This window comes from Callorhinus ursinus, unplaced genomic scaffold (genome assembly GCF_003265705.2).
Source record: "Callorhinus ursinus isolate GAN/ISIS: 27379988/994484 unplaced genomic scaffold, GSC_fseal_2.0 scaffold13, whole genome shotgun sequence".
NCBI lineage: Eukaryota > Metazoa > Chordata > Mammalia > Carnivora > Otariidae > Callorhinus > Callorhinus ursinus.
This window is the reverse complement of record NW_027397075.1, coordinates 49,602,293-49,614,590: the sequence shown is the minus strand read 5'-3', so window position 1 is coordinate 49,614,590 and position 12,298 is coordinate 49,602,293. Positions and strand designations below refer to the sequence as shown.

At 43.8% G+C, this 12,298-nt stretch overlaps 1 protein-coding gene across 1 annotated transcript in view; it reads left to right on the top strand.

Annotated features, from left to right (window-relative positions):
• Nucleotides 1-3,050: 3,050 nt before the first annotated feature.
• The window catches only part of HSD11B1 (hydroxysteroid 11-beta dehydrogenase 1), a 52,269-nt gene continuing 43,021 nt past the window's right edge, over nt 3,051-12,298 (top strand). Inside the window, exon 1 of the mRNA XM_025877877.2 lies at nt 3,051-3,174. The gene's annotated coding sequence lies outside the window, so the exon portion shown is untranslated. The remainder of the gene's footprint in view (nt 3,175-12,298) is intronic.

Here is a 12,298-nt window from a genome sequence, read left to right as displayed (position 1 = left end):
AGTGGATCTGCCCTCACTGTACCTCCTGGAGTCCCCTTTTCCAGAGCCATGTCAATCATACCTGTCTGTGGACTCAGACCTTTCCCACAAGCTGAACATGTGCTTAGCCTAACACAGTGTCTGGCACGGAAAAAAATGCTCAAAAACATTTGAATGAAAGCTTAACTCCATTGCTATCCTAACAATCGGAACCTTCCTTCAGATCTGCATACTTCTCAAGCTCCTCAAAAGTACCCCCAGGCTCACACTAAACATTGCATTTCTTCATGTGCCTTTACTCTCCAACCCATAGCATTCTGGCCTTAGCTCCTCAGAACCCTCTGACACAGTCTCAAAGAATTCCTATAAGCAAGACCCAATGTATTCTTGGCACTTTATCATCCTCCTTGACCTCCCAAAGCTTCAAGGCTGTGACTTCTCCCATCTCATTGAGACACCCCCCCAATACCAAGTGATGGCAGCTGTGATATGAGAAATGCCCAGTGTTACCTTGTCCAAGGGAGGGTAGGGAGGGTGATTGTGAACGGTAGAATCTGAAGGAAAAGAATGGAGGTGGGTAGATAAGAAGTCCCTAGGAAAGGATTTCAAAACTTATGAAGAACTTCCAAAGCTAAAATAGTGAGTTTGGACTTTATCCTTAGAACAATAAGGAACCACTGAAGAAGAATTAGATGGAGTAGAGCACATCCCTAGGAGATCATGAATAAAATAACAAGGTCATTGGAGAACAGTTTGGCAGTTTCTTAAAAAGGTAAACATAAATGTTCCATATGACCCAGCAATGCGCTCCTGGGTATATACCTAAGAGAAATAAAAACACGTCTAGACAAGGACTTCCACACCAATGTTTACAGCAACACTGTTCATCATAGCCAGAAAGTGGAAATTCCAAATGTCTGTGTATTGGTGAATGGATAAACAAAATATGGTATGTCCATACAATGAAATATGATTTGGCAATGAAAAGGAACAAAGTATTGATACATGCTACGATATGGGTGAAGCTCAAAAACATTATGCTAAAGTCAAAGAAGGCAGACACAAAAGATCATATATTATGTGATTCCACTAATATGCAAGACAGAAAGTAAATTATTGGCTGCCTGGGGCTGGGGATGGGAACAGGGAATAATTGTAAATGGATAAGAGAGATCTTTCTGGGGTGAGGGAAATGTCCTAAAATTCTCTCGTCATGGTGGTTTCCCAACTTTGCAAATTTATTAAAAACTGTTGAACTGTAGGGGCGCCTGGGTGGCTCAGTCGGTTAAGCGACTGCCTTCGGCTCAGGTCATGATCCTGGAGTCCCGGGATCGAGTCCCGCATCGGGCTCCCTGCTCGGCAGGGAGTCTGCTTCTCCCTCTGACCCTCTCCCATCTCATGTGCTCTCTCACTCTCATTCTCTCTGTCTCAAATAAATAAATAAAATCTAAAAAAAAAAAAAAAACAACTATTGAACTGTACACTTATCACAAGATAATCTTCTGGTATATAAATTATACTTCAAAAAAGCTGTTTTTAAAAAAATCAGGTCAGTTTCAGCATGTTGAGTCTGAGGTGTTCAGGAGGCATTAAAAAGGCGAGGTTGAGTAAGCAGCTGGTTACGCCACCTGACGCTTAGGAGACAATGCTGCACAGGAAGTAGACATTTTTAAGTTTCATCAACACAAAGATAGTAGTTGGAGCCATTGGAGTGAGGGAAACCCCACAGGGAAGAGAGAGAAGAAAGGAGTGAGAACAGAATCAAGGCCAACTCCAACATTCAAGGAATCCAAAAGGGAAGGGAAGCCTATAAAGAACGCTGAGAAGAAGCAGTCAGAGAAGTAGGAAGAAAGCCCAGAGAATATAAATGGACAGGATCCAAGGGAAGATGCTTTGGAGCAGGAGAGAGAGGCTACTGAGAAGTCAGGTAAATATAAACAGAACCAACCAGTTTAAGTCACGATAGAAAAATCTAGCAGGATTGGGGGAGCCCGGTAACACCGTTGAGCATAGCTCCAGGAGGCCAGAAGCCTCCAGAGGCTCAGGCATAGCATGCAGAAGGAGTGAAATGTTGATGGAGGGAGTGAGGCTGGAGATGAGCCTGAGTAGTGCAGGGGACCCAGAATTTTTGACACAACGTAAGAGGGAAGACAAAAGGCCAGTAAACAGGCAGAGATCTGGAACAGGGATGGAGACCCCAGGGTGCAGAGGTTCCAAGTCTGGAAGTGAATGGCCACAACTACTGATTCCAGCCGTAGATATTCAAAACCCTCCAAGATGCAATTCCTGCTTACTTCTCTAGGCAGATTTCTAACCATGTCACCCCACCCCTTAAATTCAGTGATCCTGCCATATGGAATTGTTTGCAGTTTCCCAAACATGCCATTCTCTTTCACACCTCCTTCTATTTTCTCACACAGCTTCCTCTGCATGGAATGTTCTACGGACCAGCCCTCCCCTCCCCCACACACACTCCTGGAACCCAAGTCAGTGCTCACTGTTACCTTTCCTCATCGCCTGGAGCGTTCCTGCCCTTGTTTCAATATGGATCAAGGTTAACCTTGCCTCTAGAGCCTCGCCTACTTGCCTGTCCCCCACACAGAACAGCCTGTTTCCTTCTTTACACCCTGGGGCGGCCAAAGGCAGGCCACCCCAAGATAGGCCACTTTGGCATGAACATTATTTTGAGTTAAAAGCAATCCAAACCCAGCAGATTCAGGAAAAGCTCTTTATCTGCTCCCCACCCCCACCCCAAACTCCTGCTTGTACCAGGAAGAGAGCTATAAAGGAGATTCCTCTCTGCCTTATCTGCATAACAGGGCAATCTTTGTTTTCCAAACATCTCCTTTCGCCTTCCTGCTGCTAATGGTCCTTCTCCCCTTTGTATCCTCAGACCACTACCCCTCTCCTTAGCTCTTAAAAGCCTCAGGCTGCCTCACTGTCTTTGGAATTTCGTGTCTGTGGGGATTCACTCTACGTCTGAAAGTAAATTTGATTTTCTCCTGTTAATCTGTCTCCTGTTAATCTGTCAATTTGATTCTTAGTCCAGCAGAAGGACCTTGAAGGGCAAAGGAAATTCTCCCTCCCCAACAGTTGACGTAGTCAACAGGACACTTTAACTCCCTGGATGCGGCTCTCCCCAGACACAGCTGCTGCTCAAAGATCCTGGGACATCTGACATACAGCTGGGAGAAGGTAAGATTTCTTACCATGTCGGTCTCCCAGAATCTCTATCTGCAGGGTCCGGTGGAGTGAGAGTAGTCAGAGTCCTTTTTCCCTCCTTCTACATTTGGATTAGCAGGAGAAAATATTTGTGGAACTAGTTCCTTGGGTCTAGCAACTCTGGTTAAATATGCTACACTACTCTCTGGTTACTGATCCATTTCTTTCCAGAGATGGTCTTTGTTTTTCTTTGTCTGCATCCTTTGTGTCTGTTGTCATGGAATGGGTTAGGTTGACACTAGGGTTGCCCACCAGCTTCCCTGCAGTGTAGCACACTGTAAAACAGCGTACAGTCCCCAACCCTGTGGCACATCCCTCCTAGGTAGTAGTGTGGCTCCAAAATGATGTAGGAAACAAAGGCAAAAGAAAAATTAAGTTTCCTTACTACTTACAGCCCATTGACGAGTCTTTCGAACAGGCAGAGTGATCTTCCTCTGGGAGCTCCGCTGCCTCAATGTTGACACTTTCCTAAGGGCAAAAGGAAATCTTGGCCTGACCCCTCAGGATCCTATGAGTCTACTTTAAACATATAGAAATTCCTTGGGAAGTTTCATATGTTAACAATCATCCTCTAAGCATATGGCCCACTGATATGCCATCTGAAGGGTTTCATGACTGAGTTTTTACTAAACAGTAATAAATGACCTTTTCCAAACAATAGCTAGCTCACTCAGGGTCCTGGAAACCTTGTTTCCAAAATAACCTTGGAGGTTTGTGCTGTCCCTAACCCCCTCCCAACTTAAAAGTATACAATTGGCCGCTTTCTCATGACCCCAGTGCAGCTCTTTGTGCCCATGGGTCCTGTCCCTATGCTTTTATAAAACCACCTTTTTGCACTGAAGACATTCTCAAGAATTCTCTCTTGACTGTTTGCTCTGAATCCCACCATTTCCACATCATTTTGGTGTCTGAACATGTGGCTCAAGTCTTCTCACCTGGACTCCAAGGTGCAAACTGGGTGAGTACTTTCTCTTCTCTTTCTTTACTTTCATTTCAAGGGCTTTTTAAGGAGTATGGTCTTATTGGAACACTTTCACGTCAATTGTTCATGCTGTAATCCTCTAGTCCGTGGCTAGTCTATGGGGTGGAGAAAGCCTGCCTTTTGGCTGGAAGTTACTCCATAGCTGGAATGGTAATAAGACCCAGAAACTTGATGCCCTCTCTTTATTCCTGGCCTTATACAAAGCTGTCTGTCTTGGGCATGGGACAGCCACCTAAGTCACCAGGATGGCTGCCAATCTTTAAGACTCCCCCGTGAAGTTCCTCCTCATTGGTCTAATGTGATGCCTTCCACATCTCTGGTCTCGTCACTTCTGGCTGTGAGACCTCCATTCAGAGCTGGCCAAAACCAGTACCTGATTGAATTAAAACCCAAACAGGGACCATTTCCTAGGGAAGTTCGCTGTAAAAGTCTACATGTGTTGGAATGTCACTTAGACCATGATGGAGTTCTATCTTTACTGTTTTCCATCAATGTCCTCTACTAACTACTTAAATTACAAATTTGGTTAATTTCCCCTTGTAAAACTTTTCTAATGTTTTCCAGGGGTTAAAAACGGTGGGTTCTTCACAGCTAGGCAAGGCACGGTATCTTGGTGCATACACTGGCACCCATTTTGCAGTCTAGATCGCCATGGGGAAGCAGAGGGACGCTAGCATCCCTCCTGCAGGGCCTTTAATGGCAAGACAGTGATGATAACGATTTCATTCAAGGGACACCTTGGGTCACTTTGACACCAGGAACCTCTGAAATTATTCTGCGTGGGATGCCACCTGGGAGTGAGGGGTGGGTGGGGATTTTCTTGGTAATGGACCTTCTCTCTTCTTCAGTTCCCAAGGACTCTCCCTCAGAATGCCTTTCAACCCACTGGAAACAATTCAGATTGCAAAATTTAAGAAAGGACTGCTCTCCTGTAATGCTGCATGACCTCAGTAGGATCTATCAGATCTCTTCTTCAGGAAACAGGGCAATGGACAGAGGTACCCTAGGTCCAAGCCTTGATGGCTGTAAATCAGGACCTGGACCTAAAGGCCTCTTCCAGAACGTGTTTAGTCAGTAACCAGGCCGGTAAACTCCCTCCTGATATCTTGGATGATAATTACCTAAATAGGCCTCCTCCTGATAGAACCCAGGTTGCTGGAGGAAACAGGCCACCCCTGATGAAAGAGACACTGACCCTCTCTCACTGTTCCTCCTCCTAATAGATGCGGGGGCTTTTCCCTCATTCATTTCCTGGGTTAATGGCTATAATTGGAGCCAACTGTGGTTAGTCTACCTCGGGATGAGGACTTTAAGGAATATTCCCAAGCAGCTGCCAAAACTCCCTTTGCCTCGGGGAAGTGCCCTGTCTTCTCCAGCCCAACATGAACTACGTATTTCCACTTTGGTGGGAAAAAAACAAAAACATGACATCTGCTCATCTGTCAGCTAATGAGGTTTAGAACCAGGAACCCTCTTTCTCTGCCTTCTGGCAGCACCTAGCCTCTTCTGCCTACCGCCCCCCACCCCAATTTCTGCAGCACCTTGGCTATGGCCTGTATAACCGGTTCCTATACCATCCTCAGTGCCTCTGGCACCGATGACTTCTTCTACCCTTGCTGTCAAGGACCGAAGAGCACCCCCTTGGACTTAACATCTCCCACTTCAGATTTCCCCACCGGTGCCCCAGGTAAAAATCGACAATGGGGGACAAATCTTTTGACTTTTAAGTGGACCCAGGTGAAACATAATTTGGTATTTAAACTAATTTAAGTTTGTTGGTTTAAGATAGGTCTTTAGCATTATTGGCATTAAGTATAAAACTTGTATTCTACCAAGGTTTACTAAAGGTCAAATAAGCTCCCGTTTTCTCTGTTGCAGTATGTAGCAAAAAGATGACTTAAGACTATAGCGAATTTTGTCTGTCTCAAAGTTTTCATGGGTAATTGTTTCTTTTTTTTTTTAAGATTTTATTTATTCATCTGAGACACAGAGATACAGAGAGAAGAGAGAGCATGAGCAGGGAGAGAGGCAGAGGGAGAGGGAGAAGCAGGCTCCTTGCTGAGCCAGGAGCCCGATGTGGGACTCGATCCCAGGACTTCGGGATCATGACCTGAGCCCAAGGCAGACGCTTAACCATCTGAGCCACCCAGGCGTCCGTCCCTTCATGGGTAATTGTTAATAGCGTTCAAAATCTTTGGTAACCTGAAGCTTTAAAGTTTTGTTTGGTTGTTAAATTGGGATTGAATTCATTGGACATCTAGGTCTTTTCCAAATGGGATAAAGTGCTAAAGCATTGATCACTAAGCATAAGGCTTATCCACTTTTGACTTCTTATTGCAGCGAAACTAAGGATATTTGGGTCTGCTGGAAAACCTGCTTTGTGCTTAAATGTATCTGTAAATTTGCCATCTAAAAAATTCTGGTGTAACAGTTCACAATTGGTTACTATTTAGTTTTCACTGGAGACTGCAGTTTCTAAGAGTTAAAATTCGGCTAAATGTAATTAAGACAGATGGAAATAAGGGAAGCCACTCTGTATGTATAGGAACGATCTAAGGACTGGGAATACATTTTTGTTGAAGGTAAAATAAGGTAATTTTGTCCTAGACTGTGTTTGTTTTTGTTTTTGTTTTTTAAGATTTTATTTCTTTGACAGGGAGAGAGAGACAGCCAGAGAGAGCACAAGCAGGGGGAGCGGCAGAGGGAGAGGGAGAAGCAGGCCCCACGCTGAGCAAGGAGCCCCATGCGGGGCTCGATCCCAGAACTCTGGGATCATGACCTGAGCCAAAGGCAGACACTTAACCAACTGACCTACCCAGTGCCCTGAGACTGTTTTGAGAGAAATCGCTTGGGACAAAATCTGAATGCAAAGGAAAGTTGTAGAAGGTTTGTGAAGGGAAATCTTTGGAAGGGAATTTTAAGTGTGGTCAGGATGAGCTAAGGCTGAAATGAATGGATTTTCCAAAATACACCGGTGGAGCGCCTAGGTGGCTAAGACGGTTAAGCTTCCCACTCTTGGTTTCTTGGTTTCGGCTCAGGTCATGGCCTTGGGGTGGTGGGATTGAGCTCCCTATCAGGCTCCATATTCAGGGTGGAGTCAGCTTGGGATTCTTTCCCCCTCCCTCCCCCCTCCCACTCTCAAACTCCCCCCCTCTGAAATAAATAAATGTTCAAAAAAATACATTGGTATAAGACTGAAATTCTGCAAGTTTTCTTAGTCTGCTCTTGATAAGAACATGTAAACAAAGTTTTTTTCTCTTTGCCCAGAAAAACCAGTTTCTATGTTCTGTCTTTATCAGATCTTTGATGATCTATAATCCTATTTAGGCATGTGCTTTAAAACTTGCTAAGGTTTTAACGAACTTCCCCAAGATTTAAATCATAAATGAAGTCTCTTTGACTAATTAGGCTTGTTTATTTGGTATGTTACATTTTGTTATAAAGTCATCACTCCATATTCTGATGATTGAAGTGTTCTGTGTCAGAAATAACTTTATTTGCTTGTCAATTGCATCATAATGAACTCTCATATTGATGGGGTTTTGAAATATAGGTGAGGTTCTGTGGGGTGAGGTCTGGAGCCAACAACTAAGAAAGAATTCTTGAGGTGTCTTTGGGGAAAAACTGTGGTTTTATTAAAGCAGGGAGACAGGACCCAGGCGAAGAAAGAGCTGCTATACCAGGGTTGTGAGGGGTGGCTGATGATATACTTGGGAGTTGGGGGAAGTCAGGAAAAGGGAAGTTTCAAAAGAACTTTCATATGCTAAAGAGGAAGGAATCTACAGGATACCTACAAGATACCGCAGGCCTTGCCACTGTCGAGTTAAGGTTGTTTTCCCCTCTAGCAAGGTATTAAAACTAAGATAGTTTTGAGATCCCTGGAAAAATGTCACACATGTCCCACCCAGGAGTGGGGGGGGGTGGGGGCAGGTTGCTGGGTGTCAGCTGATGCTTTGTCTTCAGCTAGCCTTCTGCTCCCTCATCAATATCACATCATTAACAAGGTCCTTTTCTGAGTTTTTGTCATTTATAAGTGTTCTGATGCTCTGATAAAACATGTTTCATCTTCAAGGAGATTCATAAAAAGGACTTTTAGGACACATACAGGTATTTGATATCTTTAAGATCATAAAACTGAAATGGGTAAGAATTTCCAGAACTAAAAAGCTGCATTCAAACTAAATAAGGATTAGTGACATGGGACTAAATGAATTGAGAAATATGATTATAGTTTTTGTGACTCTTGTTTAAAATATTGCTGGTTCTCTATAATGTTCTTCCAGATTAAGGAAACTTTCTCTTAAGATATCTATGACTTAGAAAAATATGATAAAATCTTCCCTTGGTGAACAAACTGAGGCATTTAACTTTTCTCTCTACCTGAACCCTCTGAAATTCAAAAAGTCTTAGTAAGTATTCTTTCTTCCATGGCAATCATAGTCATTTGCATAAGTTCAATGAAGAATCTGTGCTCCTTGTAACAGGACACCATTGGAAACATTATTACCAAGGCTTTCACTGGAATGTCATATTTGAGAGAGACATGCAGAGACTCAGATATGGCCAGACAGCTTTTAAGGAATTGAGTTTGACTTTATGAAACATGGAGCCATAAAGCCCCTTGGACCTTGCTTACAGAGTTCCCAGCAGCCTCACCAGGTGAGTAAAGAATGTCACTTCCTGGTAGGTGCAGGAACCTCAGGATACTTTGGGGACCTCGAGAAGAGGAATTCATCCAAATCTACAGGTATTGCAGGCATGTCTGATGGCAACTATTTGGCTTGGCTTCTGGCCTTGAGAGACTACGAAAAGTTCCATCTGGATTCCTTATGAAAAGTGCCAGCAAAGCCGATTTTGAAAAATCTATATGGCCAATTGCTATTGTTGCTGAACTTATGTAAATAATTAGGCCACGTTTGTTAAAATTGGACTTGTTTTTCAAAAAAATTAGTCTTGATTTGGCTATCTCTGGAATAGAGATGATTATAGAGAGAAAGAATTATGTTTCGATAACATACCTCTGTGGCTGTTAAGTTCTAGTTCTGATTGTCTTTGACTGCCCAAGTTGGCCCAAGCTAGACAACTTGAGGTAAACTTCGAGAAATTTCTACTATAGCTCATGTATAGACAATCTTCATGCTTGTTATTCTGTGGGGATATAATAACAGGACCTCTGGAGCAAATGATTATTTGAGCAGCTGGAAAATGGGATTGATTCCCCAACCACTGTGTGACTCAACTAGCACCTTGACCAGTTCTGTATGACTGGAATGACAGTATCATTCCCTAAAAGCCAGAGTGTACCCCACTCCATGGGGTTAACTATGGACTTGTGGAGATAATGGATGATCCCACTTTCCTTATGGTTGGATTAGATGATGCACTTGGGGATGCCCTCATCTCCTGAGACAAGTCTTCTCCCACTTGCCAGTGATTTCTCGTAATTAGGATATTGTTGAGGCTAGACCTAAAACAAAGAGGGCTTCTTGATGGTTTTATCCCTTGGCCATATTTGTCCTAGGAACTACCTCTATTGATGTAAAATTGCAAATAGAGGCTTTAGCCAAGCATACAACAGCCCTCCTGGTAGAAGAAGCCTGAAACCTTGCTATGGGACAGTTCCTGACAGTGATGATTCCGCATCAGGTTCAGGGTGTCTTAGAGACCAAAAGCTACCAATGGATGATGGGAGGCTGACTTACCAGGCTATGCTCTTAGATACACCTGAAATAATACTTAAAACTTGTCAAACTTTAAACCCAGCTCCCCTTATGCCCGGGCCTGACCACCGCATTTCCATGTCAGAACATGATTGATTGCTCAGAGATTACTGATCTTGTTTATTCTAGCAGACCATTTTTAAAAGATTCCCCTATTGAAAATGCAGGTGACAGTGGGTTTACTGACGGCAGTGGCTTCATGGGAAAGGGGATAAGGAAAGCTGGGTACTCCATAAGTCAGTCTAATTCAGACTGTTGAGGCCAAAGCCCTCCCAGTATATATGTCTGCCCAGAAAGCAGAGTTAGTAGTGGTCACCCATGCTTTGCAATTAGCAAAGTCCTCAAAATTAATATCTATACCAACTCTAAGTATGCCTTCCTAGTCCTATAGGCCCTTGGAGCAATTTGGAAGGAAAGGGGATTATTATCAAGCCATAACTCCCCAATCAAACATTGGCCTGAAATTATGACTCTTCTTGAGGCTCTACACCTGCCTCAGGAGGTAGCCTTAATTCAACTCAAAGGACAGCAAAAGGATCTGACCTTAGAATCTGAAGGCAACAATTTGGCACACCGTGCAGCTAAGCAGGCAGCACAAAATAAACACATTTTTAAAAATTGGTGTCCTGGGATGCCTGGGTGGCTCAGTCAGTTAAGCGTCTGCCTTCGGCTCAGGTCATGATCCCAGAGTCCTGGGATCAAGTCCCACATTGGGCTCCCTGCTCAGCGGGGAGCCTGCTTCTCCCTCTGCCTGCCTCTCCCCCTGCTTGTGCTCTTTCTGTGACAAATAAATAAAATCTTTAAAATAAATAAATAAATAAAATTGGTGTCCTTATATATATTTTTTAAGATTTTATCTATTTATTTGTCAGAGAGAGAGCGAGAGAGCATGAGAGGGAACACAAGCAGAGGGAGCAGCAGGCAGAGGGAGAAGCAGACTCCCTGCTGAGCAAGGAGCCTGATATGGGACTCCATCCCAGGACACTGGGATCATGACCTGAGCCAAAGGCGGATGCTTGACTGATGAACCACCCAGGCGTCCCAAAATAAACAAATTTTAAGTCTTATACCAGTCTTACCTCCAATAAAGTCCGTAACTCTCGTCTGTTCAGACCAAGAAATTCACATAGCCCGGGAATGAGGATATTAAAAAAATGCACAGGACTGGCTTCTTGATAAAGAGAGAAAAACCTTGGGCGCCTGGGTGGCTCAGTTGGTTAAGCGACTGCCTTCGGCTCAGGTCATGGTCCTGGAGTCCTGGGATCGAGTCCCGCATCGGGCTCCTTGCTCAGCAGGGAGTCTGCTTCTCCCTCTGACCCTCTTCCCTCTCGTGCTCTCTATCTCATTCTCTCTCTCTCAAATAAATAAATAAAACCTTAAAAAAAAAAAGAATTAAAAAAAAAAAGAGAGAAAAACCTTTACACCCACAAAAAACCAATGGAAGGTAATACAGGGTTTACACCAGCCTCCCCATTTGGGTAAAAAGGCCCTGGAACAAATGGTTTAAAACACATTTATGGAATTAGCTCAACCAGGACCATTAAACAGGTCTGTCAATCATGTGCTATTTGCGCACAAGCAAATCCAGAGGGTGCGACTCACCCCCACCCTTTTTTAAGGCCAGTCCAAAGGCGGAGACCATATCCTGGAGAGGACTGGCTATTAGACTTTACACAAATGCCACCTTGTAAAGGATGTAAGTACCTATTGGTTTATGTAGACACCTTTACTGGATGAATAAAGTCCTTTCCTCATAAAACAGAAAAGATCATTGAGGTGACAAAAAACTTTGCTAAGAGATATTGTCCATAGATTTGGACTCCCTCTGTCCCTACAAAGTGACAACGGACCATCTTTTATTGCACAAATAACCCAGCAAATAGCTCAGGCCTTAAAGATTAATTACTCTTTACATTGGGACTGGCATCCACAATCCTCTGGAAAGGTGGCCCTCCAAAACTGAATAACCATTGATATCCTGACTGCAGTTCAAGGAGGCCCAGAATTAAGATGGCTGGCTCCTAACAGGACCCAGTGGCTATGTGGCTCTGACTCGTGGCCATGGCTTTCCCCAGGCTGGATAGGCGACTGTACTCTGGGTTTTGCCTGGATGCATAGACACATTATTAAAACCATTACCAACTCAGCCAACCTCCAAATTTCAAGCAATGGTGGACATGTTCTGTGTTTCATTGGTATGACCACCTAGCATCCATCTTTGTTCCCTCTTTGGCACTGGAGAATGTCGTGTGGCATATGGAAGCTCCTAATAAGTACACAGTCAGAGCCCTCAATGACACTCAACATAGCATTTCCCTATTACATACTGAAGTAACACAAATGCATAAAGCAGTTTTACAAGCTAGAATGGCATTAGATGTTTTAACTGCTGCAC